This window comes from Fukomys damarensis, unplaced genomic scaffold (genome assembly GCF_012274545.1).
Source record: "Fukomys damarensis isolate Sample0158 unplaced genomic scaffold, DMR_v1.0_HiC HiC_scaffold_7, whole genome shotgun sequence".
In the NCBI taxonomy this organism is placed as follows: domain Eukaryota; kingdom Metazoa; phylum Chordata; class Mammalia; order Rodentia; family Bathyergidae; genus Fukomys; species Fukomys damarensis.
In genome coordinates, this window is record NW_022900919.1 from 21,384,780 (window position 1) to 21,391,981 (window position 7,202).

The following is a 7,202-nucleotide window of genomic DNA, read 5'->3' on the forward strand; positions in this document are numbered from 1 at the left end:
ATTTTTTTTTTTTTTTTTTTACTGCAGTCATCCTAATGGATGTGAAGTGGTTTTTGTGAACTTTCAGTTTTGATTTTTTGTTCGGGGGCATAAAGAAAACTTTCCTTGATCTTTTGCTGAGGACCCAGAGATGGGAGGAGAGCACCCCAAGGGGGTGGGTTCTGTGTGGAGTCTGATGATGATGCTAACAGCTGACATCTGTTAAACAACAATGCCAGATGTATTAAATACATATTTTAATTCCCACTGATAAAAACTGAGATGGTTTATTATTAGTCCCATTTCATAGATACAGAAACAGAGGCCCAGAGAAGGCCAGTAACTTGCACAAGGTAGGGGGGGAAAAGGCACTTCTGAAAACGATCTCCTGCAAAAAAAATGCATTTTATATAGCATCTGCTTTATTCTCTCTATAAAATTCAGGAATGCTTTCCAGAGATGAAACCTGAATTAAGATGAAAGGGAGACTGTGAAGGAAGCTGTGTGATGTAATGATACAGTGATGCGATCCTAAAATGTTATGGTGGAATTTGAAGCCTTAGAAGCCTTGGAGAGCAGAATTCATGCCGGGGAAAGCAGAGAGGGAATCCATTTCTTCATCTGCTGGCGGTATGGAGAGGAGGAGGGGTGAGGGTGAGCGAAGGTTTGTGCCATCAGATGCCAGGCACCACGCTGGAGTCTTTCTCTGGAAACAGTTACACATCTTCATTTGCCTGGAAAGATCTGGATCCCATCCTGCCAAAAAGGAAGGGGATCCAGCCCAGTGACTTTTCTGCTCACATTCCAGCTCTTCCATCCTGTAAGGTTCTCTTCTACCAATCCCAGCTACGGGCCTCATCAAAAACTAGGCTTGAAGTCCAGTGATTTGTTGTTGTTGTTGTTGTTGGGGGAGCCATGGGACTCTATTTATCATCTATATTTCAAAAATTATAGCCTCTTGCATTTCCTGTGGGGCCTCTGCTTCCCTACTCTCCACCTAGGCTTTTTGGGGTGGGTTTTCTTCCTCCTTGGCTGGGTACTGCCCATCTGCAGCTCTCTTTCCCTGCACGGTTTAGAGCTAGCTGACTTGCAGCCACGGCCCCCTGACCCTAGGAAATGTGTCCTCCAAGGGCAGAGCCTGTGAGGTGGCAGAGCAGAGCTGGGTTGAGCGCTGATAACCCTTGCAGTCGGCTGTGCCTGACACTTGGCCCTACTTAGCCAGTCATATGAGCCAATCAATAGCCTTGTGCTTAAGCCAACTGGAGTTGGGTTTTCTGTCCCTTATAACCAAAGCGTTCCCACTGGTGTGTTTGGGTTGAACAAATCAACCCTACCGTCTGTTGGCTATCGCATTAATATTAACCTCCCTGCTTGTGAGAACGGTCTATCTTCATAAGATGCTTCTTAAGAACAACTAACAGAAAGGAAATAAATGAGCTATATGTAAATGTTACGCACACAAACAGAACTTCATTCACACTTGTGTGTCCGTTTAGTACTTTAATTTTCCCAAGAGCTGGCCAAGGGGAAGGAGAGGCTGAGTGAATTGAGAGGCTGAGGAGTGGCCTGCCCCAATGCCTGACACCCAGCTCACCCCATCTGAAGAGGGGCCTGTGGGTTTGCCAGTGGCCCTCAAGATGGTCTCCGTCTGTGTGGAAGGAGAAGCTTCTTTTGTTCATTGGACAGCACCTCATCATGCTCGGTTCCTTCCTCCTGGCTCTCCACCTCTGCTGTGCCCCCCCCCTGTTTGTTCTCACAGCACCCACCTCAGTGGCTTGTGGTAAAGGGGTCACCTATGTGTGCAATGTCACACACGCTCTTCCCTCCACTGTCAGGTCCACAGGGCACTGGCCAGGCTGGTTTCAGCCTCTACACTCTGGAGGGTAGCCTAGCAACAACCTCATCCTTGCTGAATGAATGAATGAATGTAGGTTGGGGTCCGGAGGAATAAAGGAGTGAATTTCTCTATACACCGTTTTTTGCCTGAGACATTTCTCCCTTTCAAAGCCTTTTCTTTACTCAAACGTTGGTGTTTAGTCAGCTGATTTTGATCCTGGTTTTTGCAGGGGAGGTGAGCCAGGGAGGGGAAACGGGCCTCGCACTACCCAGATGCAGTTCTGGAGTTTATCTTCCTGAGCATTCAAAGCAGGATGTTTAGGGGGGATCTGAAAGTGTGCTGATTCTACTTTCTGAAGGGAATTTACCAGCTGCTGCCAGGAGTTGGGCAGAGATGGGGCTCTGGTGGGTGGGACAAGTCCTGGTTGGTGTAAAACAGTGTTATCATATCAGCATTTGTAATTTTATGTAATTTTCCATTGCTCAGAGACTGGAGCATAAGAGAAGTTCAGCAAGAAAAAACTGGCTCTTTCTTTTTCCTATTGAAAGTTATTCTGGAGATGGATTCATCTTCAGTAAGAAGAGATTATCTCAGTAAGTAAGGCCTCAGTCACTGGGAGAATATTATGCATCCATTAAAATGGCTTGTAATGCTATAAAACCAGATTATGCTATAAAGTCTAGAACTACAAACAAAAGCAAAAAGGCTCAGGATCCAGTGTCACAGCTACTGAACAAGAACCAGTGGTTGATAGTGCAGGGCCTGGTGGGCCTGGCTTCCCTCCCTAGCAGCATCTCTTATCACCCCGACTCCTGGAGGCCCCTGCCCTTTGCCCTCCTGCCACCCTAGACCCACATTTCACTCACACACCGCCCATTGGCTCCCCTCCCCTGTCTGGGACAGCTCCACTGGACTCTTTCCTTCTCAGTTTAAATAGAGTTGCTCCCTTTCCTAAACCCAAAGGAAACGCTGAGCTTGTACTTCCAGATCATCGCTCTTAACCCAGGCTCTCTCCCCATGGCTGTGAGCTCCGTGAGGTTGCTGGAGTTGCAACTGTGGTAACCCTGCTCTAGTGCTGTGCCTGCCTTGGTCTCCATAAAAGCATGTTGGGCACAGACCTGAAGGAAACAGGATGGAATACTGCTCCAAATGGAGTAACTTGTGCTGATTTTGACTCCTTTTGAAATGTTCTACAATCAGCACATGTTATACAGGTGTTTCCAGATTCTCTGTAGAGGGAATGGATAGCTCGTGTTTTCTTTCTTCATATAGCAGTGGGATTTTACTTGTGCTTTTTAGGTGTTTGAGGGACAAACTAATGCACATGGACACAAGAAAGAGTCTAAGGAGGCCAGCAGGCTGTGCATGCTGTGGAGACATTGCTCCAGGGTACCTTGGACCACCAGCAACCAGGCTGTCTACCTGAGCAATCCAGTGAGGACCTGACACAGCAGGTATCTACTTAGTTTAGATGTTCACTGAATTCTTCCATCCCAGTTCTAGGAATAAGGCTAGTTTAAATTAATGTAAACAAAAGGAGACTGTGTTTATGCCATTGTTTTGGGAATTTAGGGTTGTGTGTAGGGGAAATTTTCCCTTTTCTCAGAGACAGTGGCACAGTTGCAAGTCACCCTCCATTTAACCAGAGTTAATGTTTAAAGTGACCACAATCTTCTAGACTATGACTAAAAACAAAAGAGGAGGAGGAATGGGTGAGGTAGCAGACACCTGTAATCCCAGCACCCTGGGAGGCTGAGGCAGGAGGATTGCAAGTTTCGGCTCAGCCTGGGCAACTTAGTGACTTAGTGAGACCCTGTCTCAAAAATTTAAAGAAGGGCTAGGATGCAGCTCAGTGCAAAGGCCCTGGGTTTAATCCCTAGTACTGCCAAAAGAAAAAAAAAAAGTGAGGAAGGTAGGAAGGAAGGAAGGGAGGGAGGGAGGGAGGAAGGAAAGATGGTAAGAAGGTAAACTTCAAGCATCTTGATAAGTTCACAGTGCCCTTGGGTTCAGCCCTGGAAACCTCCAAGAACGTTGTGGAGCTTCCCATAGAACTGTCTTCAGGCTCTTTGGTTACAACTCTCACAAAACCAGTCCTGAGCTTTAAAGACCCTAAAAGAGGGTCCCAGATCATTGCATCTGAGGAAATTTTTCCCAGGGGCACACTACCTTCCATGTTGCAAATTTAAGAAACAAAAAATAGCCATTCCAGGACAGGCTTTTAAAAATCATCCAGTGAAGTCCACCCTCCTTTTACAGGTAGAAAAACACAATTAGACAGGTTAAGGGGCTGGGCCCAAACCACACAGCAGAAAAGTAAAGCTGTGCAACACAATAAACAAAAACCTCCTGGGCCCTGGCTGCCAGTCCCAGAGCAACTGTAACTGAGGATGCTGGTGACCAAATGATGCAAAGGAAGGCAGAGGAGTAAGTTCTCTATTTTAGAATGATTCCCATCAAAATTTCTTTACAGTTTTAATGTTGGTTCTTAAGAGAGGGTTTCTGCCACTGAAGTACTGAATTCTGGGCAAAGTTCCATTGTCCAATATTGCTGGACACAAAAGCTCTCTCTGTTTCACTCCCCCCGCCATAGTCATTGATCAGACTGGGGGCTTTCTGAAGGCAGGATTTGACTTGTTCATTTCTGCACAGTACCCAGTACCCAGGGCAGTCGTTTTTCTGGATGAATGAATCCATGAATGAATAAATGAATGAATGAACGAATCTCAAGATTCAGTAGTGAGCTGAACTATTTCAGTTCCAACACAGCACGCCCATGTCTTGAGGCCAATTTTTAAAATGCATATTGTAGATGCACTTGGTATGACAGGAAGCAATTAAAACACACCATAGCATGAGGGAATGGCTGTCAACACTTATTCTGATAACCAACAAACAATGCGGAAACAGCATTTTTGCCTGCAGATGAGGGCATGCCGGCTTGTGGGAATGTAAAGCAAACTTCAATACAACATGTAAACCCCAGTAGGCGAAGGAAAAAAATCACAACAGCAGTGTTCCTTCCCTTCCTTCCTCCCTCCCCTTTCCTTCCTTCTGATGCAAGATTTATATTCATGTAGTTTTGTGCTTCTTTTGTTAGCTCACCTTTTTTCCCCTTGAAAACTGTCAAAGTAATTCTCCATTTAGTTCTCTCATTCAGTGCCTCCTAAAAATTCAAGCTATTATTTTTTCTAATGAGCAAAATTTGGGGATATTATCCTACTCATCTGCACCTCTGAGACTACAAATTATCAGGATGCACCTCATGTCTAGACACCTGCAGGTGTCATTTTAGTCCCGATTCAAGCTGTTTACACCCTACATTGTTTTATTTACCCTTCAACATCAGGCCTCCCGCTAATTAGAGTTGACTTTGGTCCTCTGGACCACTCTTTCCCCATTGCAGCGCAGAGGAGGTTTTGCTCCTAGTAATCCCCTCTCACCTCTGTTTGATTTCACCCAAGAACACTGCGTGCCCCATTCCTGGAGCGCTGGGGTGGAAAACTTCGGGCAGCGCCAAGGAAGCTTCCCATTTACAAGCTACTTTCTGGGACAATGCTGATCTTCCCCAGACGCTAAATCATAATCTTCATGTTTTTCGTATTTCACATTCTAGCCACAATTTCAACATCCCATCCCCATGACATTAGGGAATGATAAATCAGTAGGCCGGACAGCTCCCCTGTACAGACTGGTACGGGACCAAGCTCTGCCAACACCTCTCTCCTCCACCCGGTTAACCCTTTCCTGGGCCTCCCCGAAGCAAGCAGCTGCTTTTGCAAGCATCAAAAGGCTTTCTTTTCTTTATGAACTTTTTTTTTTTTTTTTTTCAGTATGGGGTATTGAAACCAGAGCCTTCTCACTGAGCTACATACCCAGCCCTTTTGACTTTTTGTTTGGAGACAAGGTCTGGCTAAATTGCCCAGGCTGGGCTTGAATTTGCAACCTCCTGCCTCAGCCTCCCAGTGTCTATAGGTGAGTGTTACCTCGCCCAGATTCTTTAAAACTTTTTCTCTTTTCTTCTTTCATTCTTTCCCCTTTGCTTCCTTTTCCTACCTTGCCAGGTCTAACAGCATTTTAATTCAAGCAAATGAAAATCTCAAGCTATCAGCAATGGAAAATAGTGAGTCTGCATCGAAACTGTTTCGCTCTCTCCTCGTCACCAGATATTACTAAAGGAGGATAAGGGTGAAAAAGTTTATTTTAAAGTGGTGAAATTTTTAAAGCTTCATATTTTGTTGATAATTTTGAATAGTTTTCTTGACATATAATTTACATAGCAATGAATTCATCTGCTTTACCAGTTCCATCCAAAGGCTTTGGATATATTTGTAGGTTGGTACCATCATAGATAGAAACTAATTTTAGAAAATCTCCATCATGAACCCCTCCCCCAACCCCCGAGTGTCCACCAGCAGTCCTTTCTTTCCTTACCCACAGGTAACCGCAACATCTATATTCTGTCTTTATAGATTTGCCTTTTCTGAGCATTTTATACAAATGGAATCATAGAATAGGTGGTCTTCTGCATCTGGCTTCTTTCACTTAGTCTAATGTCTTTGAAGTTCAGTGCTAATGGCTTTTGTTATATGGCAAAGCCCTTTGGAGTGGCCAAGCTGTCCCAGAAGCTGATGTAATATACTATGTGTGAGCTGAGTGTGCTCGGACAGCACACCCTGTGTAGTGTATTCCTCAAAACAGGGCTAAAACTGTTTAGGGTCTAGTTTTGGGGGTGTAAGAGATGGTGGTCAATGGCCCTATGCAAATGCAAGCAATTTACTCAGTTGTTTTGTTTAGAAAGAGAAAAATCCCAAAAATAAAATTCACCTATTATTGAAGTGACAGATTAGGGCACATAACTTTAAGAAATACAACACTTTTTGTTTTCTTCTAGTACTGGGGATTAAACCCTGGGCTGCTCCATAACTGAGTTACATCCCTAACCCTTACAAATTTTTATTTTAAACTTTGAGGCAGAGTCTTACTAAGTGGCCCATGTGGGATTCAGACTTGTGATCCTCCTGCTTCAGGCTCCATAAATAAGCGCTGAGGTTATAGAGGTGTACCACCACATCCTGCAGAAACACAAGGCTTCTAAACTCTCTCCTTTTCATATCATCTGATGGGATTATTACAGATGGTAAGACAATACACACTTCAGTACTTTACCTACTGAAATGATATGCTCATGTGGAAAGTATTTTTATACTACTAATCTAATTATAACTAACATATATAGTTAGCTGTACATAGCTACTTAATTAGAACCAATTCTTACATTACCTAATTTTAAAATATTTACTATTATTATATATCACTACAGAAAAGAGAAGGAGAAACTAAAAGCCAGACCGGGAGGTCAGAGGCAGCAGAAGTATGAGGAGAAAGA